This window comes from Micropterus salmoides, unplaced genomic scaffold (genome assembly GCF_014851395.1).
Source record: "Micropterus salmoides isolate LMB-PRFRI ecotype aquatic unplaced genomic scaffold, ASM1485139v1 Ms_hic_scaffold_1, whole genome shotgun sequence".
NCBI classification, from domain to species: Eukaryota; Metazoa; Chordata; class Actinopteri; order Centrarchiformes; family Centrarchidae; genus Micropterus; species Micropterus salmoides.
Genome location: NW_024040040.1, coordinates 43,005,779 through 43,029,054, shown reverse-complemented (window position 1 = coordinate 43,029,054; position 23,276 = coordinate 43,005,779). Strand labels below are relative to the sequence as shown.

General features: G+C 40.3%; 1 protein-coding gene across 2 annotated transcripts in view; it reads left to right on the top strand.

Annotated features, from left to right (window-relative positions):
• The window catches only part of si:ch211-285f17.1 (sickle tail protein homolog), a 109,735-nt gene that overhangs the window by 16,893 nt on the left and 69,566 nt on the right, over window positions 1–23,276 (top strand). Inside the window, exon 1 of one of the 2 annotated variants that reach the window (XM_038729324.1) lies at window positions 6,620–6,639. The exons of the other annotated variant lie outside the window; for it this stretch is intronic. The gene's annotated coding sequence lies outside the window, so the exon portion shown is untranslated. Of the gene's footprint in view, window positions 1–6,619; window positions 6,640–23,276 lie in introns of those variants that run through there. 2 annotated transcript variants of the gene reach the window in all.

Here is a 23,276-nt window from a genome sequence, read left to right as displayed (position 1 = left end):
TAGGACGAGGCTGTGAGCTTAATGCGTAGCCGCTGCCTCTGGGGTAACTGGATGAAAATATGAGGTTAGTGGTAGACATTTCCAAACTGTATGGGGGTTCTGAGCATGTGAATGCTAATACGTCCATGTCCATTGAGGGTAAAGAGCAGGAGGGATTCATAAGGCCACAGGGGGGCCCCAGAGACATGACACAAGAAGGAAAGATTCATGATGACACAGTGCTTCTTGCAGAATCTATTCTCATCTCACTGAAAACTGTAAAACAACTCAATATGGACTCTTTATTAACTGTGATTTGTGCTGTTTGTTGGCTCACATCTTGGGAATCGTGAGAACATTTGAGGTAAACATTTCCAAATTCAGCTGTCTATCTGTTATAATAATCCTCTTATGGGTCCATGTTAAGAAGGGGTTCTACTTATTTCCAGGGACAGTAGCTCACCAAAATGAGATGAGAGGACTTTGTTCCCTAAAGCAGTTTGCTTTTTCAGAGGCTTTTTCCTCCATTTGAACACAGTCATTTTAAGATGATACAGCATCTAGTGTCCATAACCAGTGTTTTAGCCTGTTAACTACAAATCATTTTCTAATCCATACACGGTCGATTTTCTGGCTTATAGGCAACCAATGTTTCTATATAGTTCATCTCATATAAATATATCAACAAACTGGCTTGAGATAAGTAATCCATCATAATGTACGTTTTCGGGAATATGCATCAGTTGATGCAAGACGTTTTCCTTTGCAAAACATCCATCTTTGCTTAACTTTTCTCTTGTGTTTGTTCATCATTTTATTAGCATAATATCTAAAAAATAGGTTTGAATGAAAGTTAGGCCAAGGGTCACGGCAGTATTTAGCACTGTGAGATTGTATTTTTGGACCTTCTTTCATAAGCTACAAAATGCACCCTATTATTTCCTATCACCATTTTTTTTGATCAAGATCCAGATACAGACTCAACATAATATGAACATTTTGTCTCGTTAAAATAACAAATTTAGATTATCTTGCAGCCTTGGCAGAGGCATGCACTCGCTGAATGCTTCTGAATCAAATATTTCAACAACATATTTTGTCAGTGTAATGCTTTTTGGCAGCCTATTGTCAGTTCTTGGACTTGGGAGCATCCTGCAAGTCTTTAGAAGCTGATTTCCACAGCATATCAAAATTAATACATCTTTTTGCAAACACTCTTTCCTAATTGTCTACAGTGAATGTCCCAAAGAATCTAAAAGCTAATGTAGTGTCCTTTACAATTCAGTATGATACTCAAGAAATGGAACGGTGCCAACTTTAATAGTTCACGCCATATTGTTCTGTTGACTTAGAGAACCGTTGATGGTTATGGCGGAGACAGCACTTGTCCTAAATGGGCCACAATCTCCTCTGACCTGCTGACTGAGTGGCAGCCCCTCCGCCATTTTTCAGTGCTGCATTTATTGTGACTTAATGCAGAAGACAATGTGGCATGTTGGGTGGCTTTCTCCAGAGAGCAACTGAGTGTTAAGACTAATTGGCCCCAACTGTCAGTGAGTCTCATTGCCTCATAGACTTCTTTTCTGCCTTTGAATCACATTTCTTCATCCGGGAGTCAGCAGCAGTCAGCATCTATAACTGCACAGCAGAGTAAAAAAATTCGTATTGTTGATGTTGTTGACCAATTTAGGATACAGTATGTGTTCCAGATAGAGATTCAGATGTTCATTTTATGAGTCTGTGAACTACTAAAAAGTCTCTGATGAAATATTGATTGTTTGCTATGGGTGAGAAAGCGTTATTCTGAGGAACGTGAGTTTTACTGTAGCTTCGTTGCAAGTTTGACTAAGTTTGCCTCTCAGTGATATGCTTTTCTAGGTAAAATCAACTAAATCTATTCTAGGTGATGCAGCTCTTTCCAATATGTTGTAGATTAAAACATTATTTTGTGGTATTTCTGTCCCAATGTGTAATGCATCATGGAGAATAACAGGAAAGCCAGAAGGGGGAGAGTTGCAACCTGGTCTCAAACATGTATTTGTTGAACATAGTTGGCACCCCAACTTGTTGTGGTACTGCTCTCCACATAAACACTGCTTGTGGTGTGTGTATGTGTGCATTTCTGTAGAGCTTGTGTGCCTTCAGTAACTGATTCAGTGCTGATACTGAGTGAATGTTACAGTCAGTAATGACTCATGATATGGTCGGGAGGGAGCGCTGAGATGGAATGTAGGAAAAGAAACAACCAACCCCCGAGGGCTTGGAAAACATACTCAACCTTAATCCTCAGCAGAGAGGTACACAGCTCACCCATCCCCCCAACTACTTCCCAAATCCCCCAACCCCGGTGTCCACCACAAGCCCTGTATAAACTTGGCCTTTGTGTTTATTCTGCTGCATCAAGAGACAGTCGCTGGGTAGTTACAGCTGTTATAATCAATATTTTTATATTAACAATGGATCAAATTACTATGTGTATGTGAAAGGGGGTCGTTCATAGTGATAAATCCACAAATAATTACCACCCGAGTCTTGTGGTCCGCAACTTTTTTAGTTCACTCTCAGCACTCTCATCAGTGTTGTTTCCAGCTGTAGCAGGCAGCTGTTTCCAGTAAAAAAAAAAAAGCTCTGATAAACCCACTGTACACCACCTGTACAGCACCAAATGTGGAGCATTTAACTGCCAAAGAGCCAAATATTTTTAAGAGTTGGTGAAGAGCAAACCATAGCTAAAAGGTGAATGAATATGGGACTTGTGGCCAGAAACATGACTCCAAATACATGCTAATGTTGTTCTGTATTTGCTGGATTGTGCCAGGTTATGTTGCCCCTAAGTGGCAAGGTTTAATGCTGAACCTGTAATAAATGCTTTTAAAAACCTTTTGAGTTGAAATGGTGAACTTCCAATCCAATATTCACTCTTGAGCTCTGTTTTTGGTCTCCACCATCTCCTGTGGGAAATATTTCTTTAGCTGCTAAATGCTCCACTGTATATACCGGCTATTTTCTAACTATGTCAGTTTTCTTTGTCTGCAGTTATCTAAGCTTGAGTGACTGCAAGCATTCTAATCTACATCAAAATATATATGTTGGAAAACTGTAGACAGATTTTCCACAAACAGCACATACAGCGAACCCAACCTTCACTGGCCTAAGCTCAGTTGGTGGGGAGGGAGTCATTTGTCACCTATGCCCCCAGTTTAATAATAACCCTCAGACAGAAAAGTCAGTTAATTAGAGAAATACCTCAGAGGTACTCAGACAACTCTTGCTGAGCCCACCACCCTTCATGAATATGTTCAACAGCCCCTCCTCTACATACTAATGGGCTATAAGCAGCTATACCAGAAACTGTGGGATTTTCTGTACCATCGTATTTCCATAACCGCCCATCCCATCCCACAGTTCCACAACTTAAACTGCAATCCCCAGCGACCCACTCCCTGCTTAAAAAGTGAATAAGTAATTGGCTTTTTGGAGGCATGGTGCTGGCCAGGCCTAGCTGCTTAGACAGCTGTGGATGGCAGCTCTGTCATTCAGGTCTTGACTGTCAAAGCCAATTTCAGCTCCTCAGATAATCATCTTTCACAAGTTTTTTTGTTTTGTTTTTGAAGTTGAAATACTTGTGGTTGGTTGTTTTCCACTTCTAGTTTGAAATGCAAATTGATGCCATGTCTGGACAGTATTTCGACATCTGGGTTTGTTATTTGATACATAGAAGTACTTTATGATCTATCACATTGTACAAAATCACAGGCTTAATTAGGAAACTCAAATTATATCCATCCCTAAATGGTATGTTATTTAAAGCCTTTGAACCAAGTTCCCGCCGTTTGTCTGCTGTTGAGTTGGAACTGGCTTAAAGCCTGGGAGGCATCCAATCCACACAGAGGGCTTTCATTTACTCCCAGCATGTACACACACACACACACACACACACAAATAGCCATATAACCATAGTATGAGAGAAACCTATATGGAGTGTGTTTTTTTTCATGGTCAGGCTTTTTTTTTAGGTTTGACGTAATCCTTAGTACTACGATGCTGTAAACATAGTAGAACTCAGCCAAACTGGTGACGCACAAATATAATCTGACACAATTGTAATATTTAATCTTATGGAAATATCTCTATCTTCTTTACTATTTCTCTTTTTCAAAAATCCATCAGACATGCAGCTGTTCCCATGAGGATCTTAGCCCTCTGTTTTTGGCAGCGAAAACTATGTAGGTCAATCTGCTTTGCTCTTTATCTAAAGCCATACAGATATGTAGTAATATGATTAATATTTCATATCTATATGATCAGTGATGGCTGTCGTGTTCAGAGGGCTTTGTAGTCTTAAAGGCAATCGGGGGTTGGGACTTGATATCCCAAATCCCTATGTAAACATCTAACATGTATGTCAGTGTATGCACGTGCCATGCAGTTCCAAATAGAGCAGATAAAGCATGGTGGCACATGTAAAATACCAAATCTGTCTTTTCTATACTGGGACTTTTAACTGGGATGTTTTATGATATCAGGGTGGCACAGCACCAGCTCGGAGAGACAAATCGTCACCGTGTAAAACTAAGCCAGTGGTCCAGTCCATGTGGATTGTTGCTCTTTTATAACATGTTGCCTGGACACGGTTGATCCTTTTGCTCACAGTAATCCATTTTCTGGTGTTTAGTCAGTAAGCACGCAATTGCGTCCCCATGCGTTATATCACATGGCCATTTCACATGCTGTGGCAAAATAAGTATCACAGGCTCTCTGCTCAAACTAGAGTGACCAGTCGGCAGAGTTAATGAATTAGAAGTTTATAGGACTGTGGTTTACTTTCCAGAGTCAGTCTCTGTCTGTTTCCTGTTTCTGTTTTTACACTATGAAACAGACTGGTTCTCACTTTCTTTAAAAAAAAAAAAATTCTTTAATGGATTGAAGTTCTTTATGCTCGTTCTGTACTACCAACAATGATTCATACTTAATTGTGCTTGTCTGGCAATGATCACCGTGTACTGTAGAGGAAATTTCTGTGGACAATCCTTCACTTTGTCAGAAGAGAATAAATGTTGTTGCTTCATGAGAGAAGTTGAGATTTTTTTTTGAGGATGAGAAGTGGATTTGTTTTTTTCAGGACAGAGGGTAAGAGGGAGAGAAGTGTCTGACACTTCTGAGCTTCTCTTCCTTGCTGTTTCTCTCCCAGCCAACTTCTGCTCTATTTTTTTCTTGTCACAGACGATGTCTTCGGTGCAGGAGATCAGAACAGCTCCACTGTGTGTCTCTTGTACACACACACACACATGCTGTAACGCTCCCCTCCTTTGCGCTCTTTCTCTGTAAATTCCACCAGTGAGTGAAGAGCTTGGTGTATTGTGCGTGTGTGCACTCTGGTAGCCTGAACATTTCATCACATGTGAGGAGTACTAGAGGGACAAGAGATGAACAGAGAAAAAATTAAGAAATAAGGAAAATAGGATGTGGTGAAGCCAGTGATTGTACCAGAGTGTGGCTCTGAGCAGTTGGCTGATGACGTGAAGCGCTGTACGCACATCTGGAACAGCTTGGGCAGCTGCACCTGAAGAGAAGGGCTCCTCCGTAAAGCCTCTGCCGGCACTTTCTCTCCCTTGTGCCCTTTTTACCCCTCTTTTTTCTCTTGCTGTCTCTAAATCTTTCTCTCTCTGGTCTCCGCCTGCCAGAGCGCTGGAATGGTTACCCGCTGAGCATCAGCAAAGAAGAGCGAGTGAACCGAAGCGAAAGAGAAGAGGAGAGTGAAGGCACAAGAGGACAGTAACATGGGAAATAATTATTAGGCATGAGGTAGGAGATAGAAGTTGGCACCCATGTTGTGAGTGTGTGAAGAAGAGTGGGAGCACGAGAGAGTGTGAAAGACGGGGAAAGAGAGGCAGAGAGGGGATTAAAAAGCCGGAATGCGCTGACATTGGAGACCCGAGTTACTGTTTGCATTTGGCACAGCGCGCCCTGTCACTCCACAGGTTCATCCACACATACACCAATTTACCAGCACACACGCACACTAACACACTGTTTGCTTTGGACGATGATCCCAGGAGGCCACGCCAGGAAAAGAGAACACCTTCCAAGGAGCTATTAACCCCCCACCCCTCACCGTCAGCTCGCCTCCCACCCGGTTTCCCAAAAGTGCCCTCCCTCTGGCCCTCTCAACCTACCTGCACCAGTCACAACACGTCGGAGAGTCACAGTCACACTCTCTGAGAGCTGAGAAACCCTGGATTACCCCACGGGAACACAGCTGCATGCACACTGGCTGAGAAAGACTGAGGAGCTATACTGATCCGCTGACCTGCAGGATGTCCAAAGCCTCCAGGCTGGCCCGCCCCCCTTCTTTGGGGGCCGGATCCAAGCTGCCCTCCCCCAGGAAGGAATGCCCTGGCACGGCTGCCGCGGCCGGTCAAGCCCGGGTGCTGAGCGTGGGGGAAAAGTTGATGAGGGCGGGTTGTGACGGTATCCTCAGCAGACAGAAGTCTTTGAGGGCGGCTGTGCCACAGGACAAAGCACAGAGCGAGACCCAGACTGAGACTAAGGCCCCCAGCCAGAGTTCAGGTGAGAAGGGCCAAAATATGGACGTGGTCCCTCACAGGAGCAGGATCAGCCCACCCAAAGCCACAAGTCAGCAGCAAGGCTCTGTGCACAGTAAGTAATGCACCAAACGTATCTTTTATCAACTTATCATCTCTTTTGGTCTACTTTTTGTCTACTTTTTCTGTTCACATGAAAAACTTTTCAGTCCGTATAATTACACATTTAGAGTGCAGAAACAAATTTTAGTTGTAAGTCAGAAGTCAGATTTCTTCCCTGAACTGGACAGTGTGATATGGTTCATCCTATTTCTACTCATGTCTCATCATTTTTGGTCGGCCCAGCGTGCAGGTTTATGCTTTTTCAGCTTGTTGTGTATGGATAAGGTCTGCCTGGGTTATCTGGCATCTCCATCCTGCCCTGTGGCACAGTATTGGATGCTCGTTTCAAGCATCATCAATTAACATGCATTCGGCCCAAAAGTAGCATTGCGTAAAAAAAAAACAAGGGTTTGCTTGCATTTCTGATTGCTTCTCACTGGTATCTGAAGCACCATTGTTGAAACTCGATCCAGGAAGTCCAGTTTGAGTAATACATACATGCGTTTGGAGGTTTATCAGACACAAAAACAGTGCACAGCAGTTTATACTCTGTGACAAGGTTTTACATGTCTGGAATGGTATTCTATCAGGAATGTGCACTGATCGGCCAAAATAACGCCTTTCCTGATGGCGTTGCATTGAATTGCAACACTCCCCCCGTTCCTTGTGAGTTCATAGCTGTGCCAATGCATTGGTGTCATTGAATATATGGGGAAGCTGCTCATCAGATCTTTGTCACTATCCCATTGCCTTGGTCTCTGTGGGGTGCAGAAATGGGGGCCAAGAGGTTGAGGAAAGTGGTCTTATCATTCCCATTTGGTCTTCTCACCACATTCCCAACTCTACAGGGCGCCAGCTTTCATGGTTTGTCAGGTCACAGTCATCTCACACTCTCAAAAGAAGCTTGACCAAGATTGTTCCGAGGATGAATTTGTGTACATATACTGTTAGCAGCTGTTAGGAGTCTGATTGACAGACCGGACATTTTTTTCTCCATCCCTTGAAATGTTTCCTGTCAATCACTCTTGACTGTTCAGCTTGTACCGAAAAGACAGTCAGTTGGTAAGTGTAGGGGGTGGTGGTGGTGGTTAAGTGTGTATATGTAGGCAACAGGGGTGAGTCAAGTGAGAGAGTGACAGAAGGAGGTCAGGAATGTGAGCAGGGCATGCTGGGAAAACAACAGGTCTTGAGCTGTGTCTATGTTTGAATCCCTCCCTGCAGTAAAGACAGGTTATGGGTTATAAGGGGGGCAGGTTTGTACTGGAAACCAGATGTTCTTGTCTATGCACCTTCCAGTCTCTTTTTCCACAAATAAAGAGTCTTCCTACAGAGCTGATTCACTTCTCAAGGCTAAGGGTCAGTGTGCCTTCAGTTCATTTGGTCATAAATGCCTGTTGAAACAACACTTCAGTAAATTTTCCTTCAAAAGAATAATCTGAAATTGGACCTAAAAATTTCAATGGAACATAAGGCATCATTTAAGGACATGCGGAAGTGATCCAACCCCTCTTTTTACAGTCTGTATTTCTACGTCTTTCTTCTTTTGTCTCCTTTTCTCACGTCCTCCCTCGCTCAACACACTTTTTTTTACTGATGACTTTCTTGTGTGTCTTCGTCTTACACCCTCTCCACTTTTGTTTCACTCTGCATCTTTCTCTTCTTCATTTCTTTTTTCCCCCTGTCGTGTTTTGACAGCAGTTGAATCACTTATTGAAAGATGCCACTGCCACCCACACACACATACACAAAAACTCACAAAAGACCATCTAAAAGAACAAGTGTGTACTGTGTGTATTCTCTACATTTTGCTTCTGTCCTGGTATGCATCTCCAAGTGTGAGTTTGGAGACAGTGAGACCTCTGTACATTTCTTGTTATGGACAGTGACTTTGAAGTTTTACATTGAAAAGGCGGTGCTCCAACTCCAGTCTCTCTAGAAACTAGCTATACAGGAGACTGGTTCTACAGCCCTTTGATATATAACACTTTATTTTTCCATGCCATGCAAGGTCTTCACTTTGGGGAATTGCTGTTAGATACATGGGTCCATGTGCTGCTTAAGTATGTGGATTTTAAATAGGCCAGCACAATTAAATACCACTGCAGGCTAATGGGCAGCTCATCATACTCCCTATTCACTTATGGCTTGTATACAAACAAGGCTGTTTAATGTGGTAGGTTCAGACCGTGCCAGGTCTCCATTTCCCCAGCTAATGCCAGTTACAGGGCATGACGGCAGCTAAAGCACAGGCCCACAGGGTCAGACAGAGCTGATGCACACTGCACTGGCAGACGATAAGTGCGTGTGACAGGTGACATTTCCACTGTGTGAAAGCTTCAGAGCTGACTGCTGCTCGCCAAAGGGCCCAATTTCAGTGTTAAAGTGACAGCTTCCACCGAAAGCGAAACGCGTTAGACATTTTCTGTCCAGAGAGGGCATTTTACAAGTCTCAAGTATAGGTTCAAGTTCAGCTCTCTTCTGAAACTGTATAACATTTCATCAAACCACTTTTTAGAAACTCTCATCCTAGATGTGAATCTATATGTACGCTTTATTTCATCATGTACACTTCATGGCAAAAGAATGTGGACACCCAAACATTACACCCATATGTGATTTTTGAACATCTCACTCCAAAATCATAATAGCCACCAGGCTTTCAACAAGATTTGAAACCTGACTGCAGGGATTTGCTCCCATTAAGCAACAAGAGCATTAGTGAGGTTGGGCACCGATGTTGGCTGATAAAGCCTGGCTTGCAGAATTCTTTCTAGAGGTGTTGGATGGGGCAGCCCAGTTCTTCCACACTCAACAATTCCTTTATGAGACTTATGAAACTTATCTCTGACCTTTTATGGACATACCAGACCGACTAAGGTTGGTAGGGGCAAACCCGAGTGCACTGAATGGAGGAAAGGTGTGTTTTATTACTCATTATTTCAAGTTTTTCAGTTGAAAGAGGAAGAATGGATTTTTACTCCTTCTTTACTTACATAGGCTAACTTCAGTGTTTTTACTGTCTGCGAGCCTCAGCATCAGTGGACATCAGCACAGACTATTGGTCAAAACTAAAAGGGCAAGCCTAACCAGTTGATGAAAACATCTGGCAAGGTTAAATACTTAACCTATCTCTTACTCTGTTACCAATCTTTGCTATCTCCAAAACTCCCAGACTCTTTTCTCTCTTTGTGTCTAGATCAACTTGAAAGTATTTCCCCTCTTGTGTAACCATATGTGTCCTTTGATCCCATGCCCCACCATGCAAGGATTTGTTTTCAAGATGCTCTTGAGATAAAGTCACTACTCAGATTTTTGAAATAACATCACTTTTGTGTGATTGAGAAGGTGAGTAAATAAAAGGAACAGAGAACAGTGTGATTAGGTGGGGGTAGGGGCTTCATAAGCCTTGTCTGTGTTTTCTTTAGTCATCCAGACATGGGCACAAGCACGTGTTATGTTGTTTCTTGCCTGATGTGTTTTTGCAAGAGTGTATTAATGTACATATGTACTTCTGTTAACAGCGTTAACAGGGATGTGTCATTGGCGAGAGAAGCGTTACCTGCTTCTACATGTTCACTGTGTATAGTATACAGTGTGTCATTTTTGCACACTCACCAAGACTCACTCGAGTCTTATGTATCCATGACAGACGTTTTATTCGCAGATGCTGCCTTGAAAAGTTGAAAAAACAGCTTAGTGTAATGGGAATGAGTTTGAGGATTGGGATGTGATCACCCATTTCTTTGACATTGAAGCCAAGAGTAGGGATTACATTAATTGCAGCCTCTCGTGACTCTTTAAACCCCACAGTTGTCTCTCTGTTTTTTCTTCTTCTTTGACAACCATCAGGCAGACTGCAAGAGCTATTAAGATTACAAAATACAGAAATGTAGTTATGATTCTTTAGAAATCAATTTTAATTACCTTTTTATGTACATACTCTATCTGTAACAGAACTGGATCATTTCTGACACACTGTGCAGTGTCTTGAAAGTGCTTTTTACTCCTTCTGCCAAAAGGGAATTTATGTGCCTTTGTACTCCATACTTACCCTTACGTAGGGGGTTGATTTTAAGCAACCCCCACACTTGTCCTTTGAATTGAGCAATCACAAACTTTCACTGTATAGATTCATATGATTTACTTGCTTGTTCTTCTTGTACCTTTGCATATGATTGAGGAAAAAAAAGATGATACACCTGTTGCAAGAGATACCAGACTAACTCAGTAGTATCTGACAGAGGACCACATAATGAGAAAAGCAGGAAAGCAGCTGCAAAACAGGAGAAATTATATTATTGATATTATTATATTATTATATATAGATATTTGTTTTTGTTCAGGTTTTGGCAATGATTTAGTTCCTCTATTGACCAAAGTCACTTAGGCTTAAAAAGTTTTACAGAATTTTTCCTCCAAATGCCACAAGAGAGGAAGTGATAATGCCTTAATGTTTTCTCAGCTGTGGGAGACAACTCACCTTTGTCTATGGCTTATCAATAAGTACCCGATGACTGGAGAGAAGTCCACTGAGTCATTAGGAGCATGGGAGAAGGTGAGTTAATGGTCTGTTCATGGATGCGGGGTCTGTGTTCAGAAAATGAGTGGATGTGACTCATCCCTCAAACACAAACAGACAATAATCGGGCCACTGAGCAAGAAGAAAAAGCTTTGGTTATGTGATTACTCATGAGTGTGTATTGTAAATACCCCTGTTGGGTCTGGTGTGTGTTTTTCTTGGGGGGTGTAGCTTGGGGCAATGTTGCTTCTTCCTGATTCCTGAGGCTGTGCAAAGAGAGACTGCAGAGGGGATTGGCTTTCTCTGCATGTCAGATTAAGGATAAAACAAAAGCCTTAATCTCTTTAATGCCCACCCTGACTTCAAGTCCCAAGGTTTGCACTTGTTGAAGTCAAACTGATTACCATGTCCACATCTTTTGCACATTTACTTTTCAGTGTGGCCTGTTAGTTTGGCTTGATTACACAGCAGTCTTCAAAGCTAATGCTGCAAATGTGGCATGAAATTCTTTCAAACCAGACATCTCACTACTAGATTGTTTTTTCCATTTAATGTAATGCGTGTGTGTGTGTGTGTGTGTGTGTGTGTGTGTGTGTGTGTGTGTGTGTGTGTGTGTGTGTGTGTTCTACCCCAAAGCATAAATGTAGTTAATTCACCCAACTGAGGGGTGTAAGCGGATGCAAGGCCTCCCTTAGGGTTTCCTCTCAAAGAGTTGACATAGAAATCAATACCTCTCCACCTCCCCTCTTACACTCTTTTGACCTCCAAGCAAACGTGATGTGTTATGTGTGTGTGTGTGTGTGTGTGTGTGTTTGGTCTGCCTGTCTCTTTTTCTGTCTGTCTGTGTGGGCATTTGAGAACATTCACACAAATTGCCGCGTGCACAAACTGCTAAATATTCACACACTTTTATCTTATCATAGTTCAGACGATACAAATTGAATCTCATGCTGTGTTTATTTCTTTCACATCAACATGTTGTTTCAGGGGAATGTATTTTTCATTCATATCTTTCGTTAATATTACATTAATATTTAGGTTTGCTGGTGGTACCCATCTGTGATCATTTGCAAGAAGAATATTTGGTTGTGGTCATTAAAATAATTTTGTGTCCATGTAGCATACCGATTACAAGAGATGTTGTACCAGTACTGAGCTCAAGGTTAAGTTGAAATTAAAGGAATTGTTGGGAAATATACTAATTCACGGTCTTGCAAAGAATTGAGAAGATTATTACAAGTCTCATGTAATTGTGCTACGATTGAAACTGAAGCCAGGAGTCGATTAGCAGGGAGAAATGGGTTAGTAATTAACTCTTATCTTGTTTGTTTAATGTATGCACAAACTGAAACATAAAATCAACAAGTTGAGGTTTTACTAGGAGTTTTGTGGTGTTGCATAACTGTTTCTTAAATGATCGGCAGCAGAGCGCTGTGACTTCCTGGAGTCTTGTCAGATGTAACTCTCCATAAATTCACAAATTTATTTTTACAGTTAGGTTTGTGTAAGCTATTAACAAACAACACACAGTGTGAGCTTTAGAGGTGTTGGTAGATGTAGATTTGTACCTTTAACAGAGCCAGGCTAGCTGTTTGTTTTGCTTCTTCATGTCTTTATGCTAAGCTAATTGCATCCTGACTTCAGCTCCATACTTAGCGAACAGACATGAAGGATTATTTTATTTTAGCTTTATTTGTATGGCACTTTTCAATGCAGTTAACAAAGTGCTTTACAACAGTCAATATAAAACACACAGGTCAAAATAAAAATATAAATAAAAATAGGCATATTTTTTATTTAAAAAAATATGTCTTAAGAAGTTAAATAAAACAGGGAACAGACTCTGCAAGCCCTATATGTGGGTAGTTCCACAGTGTAGAAGCCCTGACAACAAAGGCCCTGTCTCCTTTGGTTTTCAGCCTAGACCTTGGAATGGCTAACAACACCCTGCCAGAGGATCTCAGTTTGTGTCCTGGCTCACAGGGGAATAAAAGGTCAGATAGAAAGGGACCTTCCCATGCCTGGTCTTAAAAGTAATTAAAGTAATTTTGAAATCAATCCTAAATGAAACAGGCACACAGTGCAAAGATGCTAAATCTGGGGTGATATGGTCAGGTTTTTTGGTTAAAAGATGTGCCACAGCATTTTAGACCAACCAAGGTGGTAAATTGATTTCTGACTGAGACAGGTATATAGAGAATTATAGTATTCAAGGTGGGAGGAGATTAAAGCATTGATGAATTTCTCCAGATCTGTGGGTGAAGTAAAATACTTAACCATGGCTATATTCCTCAAATGATGAAAACATGATTGAAAAGCTTTCTTAACATGGGGTTCGAAACACAAGTCCTGAAAAACTACCCCAAGATTTCTGGTTGAGGGCCAGATTTGAATCTGAAGGATTCTGTTTATGGGGCGACCCAAGTAGAATGACGTCAGATTTTGTAAGGTTTGATTGGAGAAAGTTGTATGACATTCAGTATTTTATTTCAGTAAGGCACTTGTGGACGGTTGCTATGTTTGATTGGTTGCAGCATCTGATCGGAATATAGAGCCATGTGTCATCAACGTAACAGCAGCATTGATCTTCTCATCTAACCCTTGGCAGGAAAGCAAACAGGTGTATGTCATGAAAACATTCCTTTGAATAGAACAGTGTTGAAAAGGAACATAATAGCTGACTATTAGTGTCAGCCTACTGGAAGAGTGTGTAGATGTGGACCACATAATCCACCGTGGGGAAGCTATATCCAACTGTACACGGTCAAATGATTAGGACACATGATGTGGGTGACAGGGGCGATTGCAGGATAAACACACAGTGCAGGGATTGTACTGTGATATTACAGTAAGCCTTTTCTATATTCCTGGCATCAATATTTAAGCTTCACATTACTGAAATGACCACACTGTTACTTTTTTTCATTAACTGCAGTTATTTGTCTTAGTTTCTGAAGAGAACAGAAATGTGCCATTTCATCTGGGAACTGATTTTCCTTCCTTGTATTGTCACCTACTTAGAGACTGAGAGTGTTTTCGGTACATCATGCCATGGCAGACATGAAAGTGAAGCTCTGAAATCCTGGGTTGGAAAAGTTTAGGGCCTAAAGACCTTCAGCTGACACTATGTGGCTAAATGTTCTAATATAAATCATATCTAAGATAACAATGAAAAGATAAATCAGTCACCACCCCAAAAATGTGTCCAGAGATTTGAGTTAAACCACATTCTTCCTCCAGTTGTTTAAGATGTGTTCCTCTGTTTAAAGAGTACAGAATGCTACTTTTTTCTTCACTGAAATGCCCCTTTTTGTTAAGGTCACATCCCAAACGGGAACTTGATGCTCAGTGGAAGCTCTAACAGAGTTTTGAGTTCTCCGACTGGGCATAAAATTGAGCTTTTAAGGGCATTTCGTGAAAGCATAGTTGTGGTTTATGGTCAGGAAATGGAACTTGTAGCAACACATAACATGTCATGTCTTTGTTGAGGACAGAAAGGGCACTCACTGTATACTTCTTGGTTGATCCCTGAACTTTGTAAAGGGAAATAGATGTCACATGTCATATCCACATTGGAATAGAAGAACTCCACTTTCTGCTCAGTAAACGCTACTTATAAATTCAAAAATAGAAGCATCATGCATGTCTGAAGCACCAAGGTCATTCTGGATTTCCCTGACTTCACCCTGTTGTCTTCTGTGCTGCTTTACTGCAACAGCAGTTTTCAGTGCCTCAAAGATTCCCTTGTCTGTCCCAGTTTCCAACACCAAAAGTGACAACAGACTGTGAACATACAACATCTGCCGTGACAGTCACAAAGCTCAGCAAACAACAAATATAAAAATAAACTTTCAGAGATTTCTGCTTGTTGATGAATCTGTGATCCGTGCATACAAGAATATATATAACAGCTTCTGATAAATTCCTTATCTGATAAATTCCTTATCTTGGTCAATCTGTGTCAAAAATTATGTTGCCAAGCCTTCCTCTGTCTGCCAGAGATGGCTTTCCTAATCCAGCAGCCTGTGTTTGAATTTTGCTAACACTGTTAAATTCTAAATGGCCTTTTAATATTGTTGTGATGCAATTACATGCAGAAAATAAAGACAGAAAATAAGTTTCGAGTTGCCTGGGTTGGGAGTTTGTGGATCCAACAGGAGCAACACATTACCCTTGTGTTTTAGCTAAGGCACTGCCTCGTAAAGATTATTGATGATGTACACCATGTGATACGAGCGCTGAGCAAGATGAGGCAGCATTAAATCTCTTTGATATATAGGCCTCTTTCTCTTTCTCTGTCTTTCTCTGTCCTGGGAGAGGTAGAGAGAGGCTTACGGATGAAGAAGAGAAATTAAAGACGTTGCAGGAGGAAAAAATGCCAGACATAGCTGGTCCATACTTTCCTTTCATATATGTTCTTTTTTTCTTGGCTGCATCAGTGGCATTTCTTGGTAACGGTTCATCTGTCTGTGTATCAGTGTGTGTTGACTTGCAGTTACAGTGCTGAGAGAGCAATTTACACCTCAGACTGGGGCATGTATGAACTTGTATTTAATCAAGGTGCCTGTGGAATGTGATATAAAATAAGTGTGTTTACCCACATTTGTAGTTGCCTGTGTGGTTGTTACGAAGGTTTTTATCAACCCTTCTTACAGTATCTGTTTCCCAGCAGCAACTAAGCTTTTCACAAAAATGTGCTCTATGGCTCCTTAACCTTCTGCGATGCATGGATAATGACTAATGGCTCAAGTAGCACTGAGTGAACATCTCTTTTGGCAAAGGGTTTGCAAAATGAGACACATAAATTGTATTCACTCTTAGTAACTGTTGCTCTGAGGAAAAGAATCACCCCCTTTTTTTTAAATGTCTGTCTAAATATGAAACTGATAACTCAGGCATTCCCCTCTGTTGGAGAAGTATGTCAACTCTGTCAGCGTTTGCGCACCAAAAAAAATTTAGACTGTTTATTTGTTTATCTGTTCCAGTTTCTCCACAGACTCAGTAGCTTGTGTGTGGTTTTGCTTTTAGAAATGGATGCCAGGAGTCAAGAGAGTTTCTAAATGTTTCTGAGCTGTGCTGCTTCAGGCCTTTGATAGTGAATAAGTGTGTAATGAACAGAGGATTCATAACTAACATGTCAAAAAGACTTTTTATTGCCGGTATAATAAATGGATGGTACACTATTGGATTTTATTAAGGCAAAGCAAGGCAGTTTTATTTACATAGCAAAATTCAAAGTGCTTTACATTGGCAGAGAAAGGCATTTGAATGGCATTCAAAAACAATAAGCAATAAAAAGCAGAATACAATCAATAAAGACAGAATAAAATTAGATTTTAAATATAAGATCAAATGAAATAAAAGACAAAAAGACCAGAAATACAGTTTGTTTACCATTTGTTTACAGTGAGGTGTGATCCATGCTTATCTCAGCCCCAACAAGGGCCTGAAGCCAGAGTAATCACAATCATTATAAATTAATTAGAAAGATAGTGAGTTAGGGTACATATCATGGTGCTCCAAATCAACAGCGAAGCGGCAGAGCACTAAGTGCTTGTTATTAAAGAGCGCAGTGCTGATATCAAATGCAGCAACATCCTACCGGTTAATAACGGTGTATGCAGCCCAACTGTGGCTAAACCAAAGTTAATTGAGTCAATTTTAAACGCACCTAATTTGCCAGCAGAACAGACGGACATTGTGTTGTAATTGTCGTTTGCTCAGTAGGGTCTCGGACTGTCATAGTTAACGTAATGACTGATACAGACAACACCGTCGCCCTGCTCTGAAGCCATTAAAATCTACGTGACCCATATGCACTGAATTATAAATTCCTGGTTGCGTGTGTTCTGTCAATGTAAGAAAATGAAGGTGATGGATTCATAAGACAGATTCCTGTTTCTATCATTTTATCCTCATTATTCCTCAGACTTGGCCATTTTACTTCTCTTTTGCCTCTATTTGTATTTTTACATCTCTTTCTTTGACCTTTTAATAGTACTGATAGTCCATGTAAGAACCTGAGAATTTTAGATATTCGAGGTGTCCGTAGATTTAGATCAACATGTCTGTGCAATATGTGGAAGAGCAGAGCTGTAAAACATAAAACATGTGTGCTGTTTACCACTGTGTACTTATTGCAGCTAGAAATGAAACAGATTTCCTGGCCACATATGGAATTCCTCATTGTTAGCTTTTGATAGTAAGCAGGTTTCCTATCACCTCACATCATTGCACCTCATAAGACTTGAGTCGTAAAAGTGAAAATGTGGAGAGTTTCTTCCTCTCAATACTGGAGAGTTCAATAGCTTCTGGCATGTAGCGCCCCCAACTGTACATCTAATAGGACTTCAGGTTATGCCCACACTGGAGTTTCAGCGTCTTTTTTGTCAAAGAGTTTTATGTTGACGTTTTCTCATTTTATCCCTGCTTGCTGAGCTTGTTGAATTAGGCTGTGACTGAAAACTTCACTTTTTTGCCAAGTTTCTTTCCCCCTAAATATGAAACACTGAGATGGGTTTGACGGCCACCCGGTGACTCTGAGCATCTGTGGTGCATTCTTACAGTATTAAACACTAGAAACATTGACTCAGGGATCAACTACCTTCTATTAAATCTGGGGATTTTTCAAAAGGGGAATAATACGGGTCGCCTGTTTGATGAAGTCATTGGTAAGACATTCCAGTGAGGCAGCTAAAGCTATCATGGGACTGACGCAGCATTTTAGCCTGAGCTGCGGGGAGAGAATGGGGAGATTTCTGCTGAACTGATGTTAACAGATGGAGGTTTAATACTTCAGAGAAAACTGGGATGCATATGAGAATTTTGTGACTGTGGATTTATCTAAACTCACCATTTTTTTTCTTTCAGTTCTATCTCCGGTCCTACCACGCTTATTCCAATTCATCACAAGAATTAAATCAAAAAGGGTGAATATGTTATCAGTTTTGGAGCAGTGGAAGCTGGATAGGAGCAAATTTAATAGACCATTCAACCGAGTGACAGGATAAAAAGATTTAATCCTTTTATTACTATACTTTTGATACAGCTCTGAGAGAAAAAGTGGAAATTTATTTTAAATCAGATTATTTTGGCTGTGCAGAAGTCAATTGTTTGCATTCATTATTTGTAGAGTCTGTTTCTTGGCTGCAATTATCTCCGTGAATTGTACTCAGCCAAACAGCCATTTGTCATGATCCTTCCCAGCCAACAGTTTTGCAAGATGCCCAGCAGAAAAATGTGATTGGTTGTGATAGGCATCAGAAACTCTTTTCTTACATCCCATTTTGTATTTTTTTTGCATGCAAAGAAATCTTTGTAGTACTAGATTGTGATATATTTAATCTGTGTCCCACCTTGGCAACATCACAAATATATCAGCACCTGCACAGATATATCAGCACCTGCACAGATGTATTGTATAAGGACTGATAATGCATGGAAGTTCCTGGGAGGTGATGGTTACACTGTGTGAATGTGGGCTGCGAGATAGCCCCGATCCGTGTAGCTCCCTGCAGACTGACTGTCCAAACTACGGAAGCCCTGAACTGGCCGAAACCACTATTTCCACCTGTGTCATGAACACAGGAGAGAAAACTATTCAGGTCAGACTTGAAAATTCATCACCAGATTGTTTTTTTCTCACTCGCCTCTCAGGACTTCCATACCAAACCCTGTTCGAACATCCTGAAAGTTTCAGCATCCCATATAGGCCAAATGTATTCTCTCCTCAAGGCTCTAAAAGGTTTTCTGCAACTTCTTCTTCCTCTACCTTCCTCAGAAAAAGCTCCTAGCTTTGGAAGACAAACACACATCACTTCATTATGAGAATTTAGCCGAAGAAGATGATGATGAAACTTTGCATTTGCCTCCAACACATAACAAACGAAATTCATATTAATTTACACTTCGAGGCTTATTAGTAGATGCGCTTTAGAATAATCCAAGTTGATTTAACTAAACAATGCTGGAGATAATAATTGCAATTAATGAAAAAGCATGTCACAAAACATTATAATAATTAAATTACAGAGATGGAAGTGAAATCACAGGCTAATGTCAGTATAGTAAAAGCAGTATGACTTTTTTAGTGAATTTATGGAATTTCACAGATGTACTTGCAGATGTGTAGATGGCTTCACACCAATTTTTCTTTGTACTCTCTCCTCTCTTGCTCTCTTTATGCTCCTGGAGACAGAATTTTAATTGTGATCAGGACCAAATGTTTCCCAACACTGCATATTTCATAACACATTTGTTTGTTGTTGTATGATCCCCTCCAAATACTTTGACAGGCAAACAGGGAGCGTTTCTCATATCAGTGGGAAGGCAAGAAGGGTATGCTAAGTTGCTGATTGAGGCCCACAGTTCACAATGCGACAGCTGGCAGTTAATGTGATGTGCAACCAGCAATCATCAATTATTCATTGTTGAAACATTTTACAGAGTAGCAATAAAGGGTGCTTTTATCGATGGGCAAATTACTCCTTAGGGCCACTTTATCTCCACGTTGCTTGCAGACATGTTTGCCTTATAAATATTCTGAAAAGCAGATGCAGCGCTGCAGATAGCTATAAAACCCTAGCTTATGGGGAAAGCATATTTGTTCATTTTTCTTTTGACATTATATAAAGCAGCTGATAAATAATTTAGTCTCTTTGTTCTTGGCCATTCTAAATCTATTATCTTATGAACAATAATTCTTAAATATTGTACACTGAATGTGTACTTATTGGCTAAACACAATCAAGCTAAATGCTTGTATTACTCTATAAACCTAATTAGGAATCATATTACTGTAACAACAAAACAAAAAACATCTATTTACAGTCATTGCTTGCTGGACAGCACTTCCAATAATTTGAAAGTGTTGCAAAATAGAGGGGAAGTATGAGAGGCAGAGATAGAGATGGAGTGATGGACTGATGTGGAACCAGCTGGTGGCCCGATATTTAGCACTGTAGTCTTCAAACACAGAGTTGTTATCAGAAGCATGAAAATCTTGAATGCCAAAGTCCAGAGGGCATGTCTGTGTTCATAACAAAATCAGGACCCAGTTGTTAGAGGTAAGATCCTTGTGGATCTAAGGCTTCAGCGTTCTCACAAAGAAATGTAAACTGGCTCAAAAACAATCCACATGTTCCAGTTTTGCATCACAGTTTATTACTACTTTGACATTATTGGTTTAGTATTGTTTTAGATTAGTAATCGTAATTATCCAAACATTGCACAACAGCAAAGCTTCAGAAAAGCTGCAGTCAGAGATTATCTGATATCAAGTGCAGCACCAATAAAATCACGCCATAATGAGAAAAAATGTCTTTTCTCTGGATTTGAATCTCTTCACCAGTCACCCATTTACCTCGGCTCTCTGCAATTTTCTCTAGTAATGTAATCTACAATTGGCTTTTGTGAACTTGAATGAATGCCTGTGGTTTTATGTCATGGGTATCAGTGCCAACCATAAAGACTCATCCACACAGGCCAGTGAACGATTGATGAGCTTTTTAACATTTTGAGTCATTTGATACAGTGCCAACAAGAAAACTATTGCTTAATGAGCAGAATAAGTGAACATGTGTACATGAACGTTTGTGTGTGTTGTATTTGTAGTAGTTTGTTAATTTAAATCACAGCTTGACTTGACAGATCACAAAATTCTCAAACCAACCTATTATGTGATATTTTGAAGTGTAGTCTGTGAAAAAGTAAGATCATTTTAGAAAGCAGCACATTATGTTGTTGTAGGCAACGCACAGTGGAGGCATAATTTCCTGTAATATGTTTCCTTTTGTTGCTTCTGTAATTTCATTATTGTAGTAACTGACAGCTTTACTTTACTCAAGGGCATCCCGACAGAGGTTACTGAATGAGAGAAGCCCTTTTCTGATTTACTTTAGTAAAAATATTTCTTTACTAAGGTATTTCTGCTCCATCTGAGATTCAGACCTGTGAACTTCAGATCACAAGCCAACTTTTCAAACCTTTAGGCACCTGCAGGCCAGCTGGCTCTGAAGCTGGCACCCTGCTTTGTTGATCTCTGATACCTTTGTTGACCCAGTCTTGGCTGTTCTATGCTTTACATTTCTGAGCTTCTCTGTCTTGAAGACTGATCAACACTGACCAGTCTTCGACACAGAATGATACACTCACATTCTCTCTAGGATGTGATCTGTCTGACCACATCTTCGTAGATGCAGCCGCTTGTATTAGGGCATGCGTTCACCGAGAGACACCAACAGTCAGGCAGACAGAATCACAGTCATGTGACCCCTCTGACCCTCTGTGCCATGTTCTCTGGGTGAGTTATGTCTCATTGTTCCTTTCTGTCACTGTTGCAGCGGGCCACGGGACAATCAGACTGGCCTCATAGTGCCACATTCACTTCTCCAACCCGGGTCTGATCTCACACCTCTCACTTCACATTCTCATTACATCAGGCTGTTATTAATTTATTTAATCAATAGCTGTTTAACTTCTCCTCCCCAGAAATCTATAATGGCAGGCAGATTTACCAAGCTGCTACATCAAGTTATGAGCATGAGTTGTGGCGTCTCGACAGACTCAGATGTGTTTGTGACGGGTTAAATACACAGTGCTGCGCATTATTTGCATAATGAAAGCATGATTATAATCTTCAGACAGTTTTCAAACTGTTAAAGTAATTAACTCAGAACTTAAGTAAGATTTCTCTTCATTTACTTTTGGGTATTCAACGCTGACTCAGAGAGCATAATAGACCGGTGGCTGCATTGTTGCCATCGGCTAAACTCTCCAGCCTCCCAGTTGAAGATTATGAAACTGGCTTTAAAATAGAGAGCAGCAGCTCACCAGGGCTTTGGATGATTTGAGGCAAAATATATGTAAAAGGAAGCTTGGTCTACAGGCTAGAGTGGGATCTAGGTGGATAGCAGCCAAGGCCTTTGGTGGCTCTTTTTTTTTCACTCTCTTTCCGATGGTAGAAAGATGCCCTGCAAACCAAAACCTACTGTGAGCCAGCAAGACACTGACTCTGAGATTTTGGGTTTTGAAGCGAAAAGGACTCTGCAGCAAACCTTTGAATGTCAAACCTATACGGTACAATCGTTTTTCAGTTTATCATAAATGCATAAAACTCAGAGAATGTCAACCTTGTAATTGTCAATAACACTGTAATTTTAAGCCCCCTATTTAACATATATAGGCAGTATACAAACAATAAATAACTATGCACTATATTGTAGCTGTAAGTACATTAGGACATTTTTCATGTGTATAAACAATTACAGATAATGAATGATTGACACATAATATGGTAATGTTCTGGTAATATGAAACAAAAAAACCCCTCTGGTTTGATTGGTTTATTCATGTATGAACAGTTAATATATGCTTTATAACACACTGTAAGGATTTATTATGCAATACTGTGATATCAGTCATTTGTTAACTGTTTCAATACAGTTAAGGACACTTCATAGGAGAAGTTATTATTTTTGACAGATAATGGGGGATTGAAGTTTAAAGTAGGAATACTGTATATTGTCTGCTATGTAGCAGAAGGGAGTTACAAACTCAATTTCACTTTACAAATTGTTGTAATGTGACAAATAAATCTACTTTCTACCTTGAATAGCATAAAAAACAGGAGCCCATTTTTAGAGTAAAGCTCTTAACATTGTTTTCACAGTGTTCGATACATGGCAAACATGGGTGTTCAAGTGCAACAGTATAACTGCATAAAACTTTCTATGAAAATATGATTTTACTTCTCTCCTTTACTCAGATACTTAATCTCAGAATCATTTTTGGTATGTGAATTTATATTATACAGTATATCCCATTAGACAATTCAGCATTAAAACCATGTCCCGCATATCCAGCAACAATGCAGCAGCTGAATTCAAGTGGCCATATGACAAGCTGTGATGTTCGATAACAGAGTTTGTCACAACCCAGTTCTTCTTTTGTTTCTCATGACTCATCTTTACCACATTTCACGTATGTGCTTGGCGCTATTGTTCCCCAGTATTTTAAAATGTTAAAGGTTTTTTGATTGTTTGTTTTTTGTTTTGTTTTTTAAACTGTCTCTGAGACCATGACTATGAAGCAACTGATTCTCTTTTTTTCTAAATCTGCTAGCATTCGTGTTA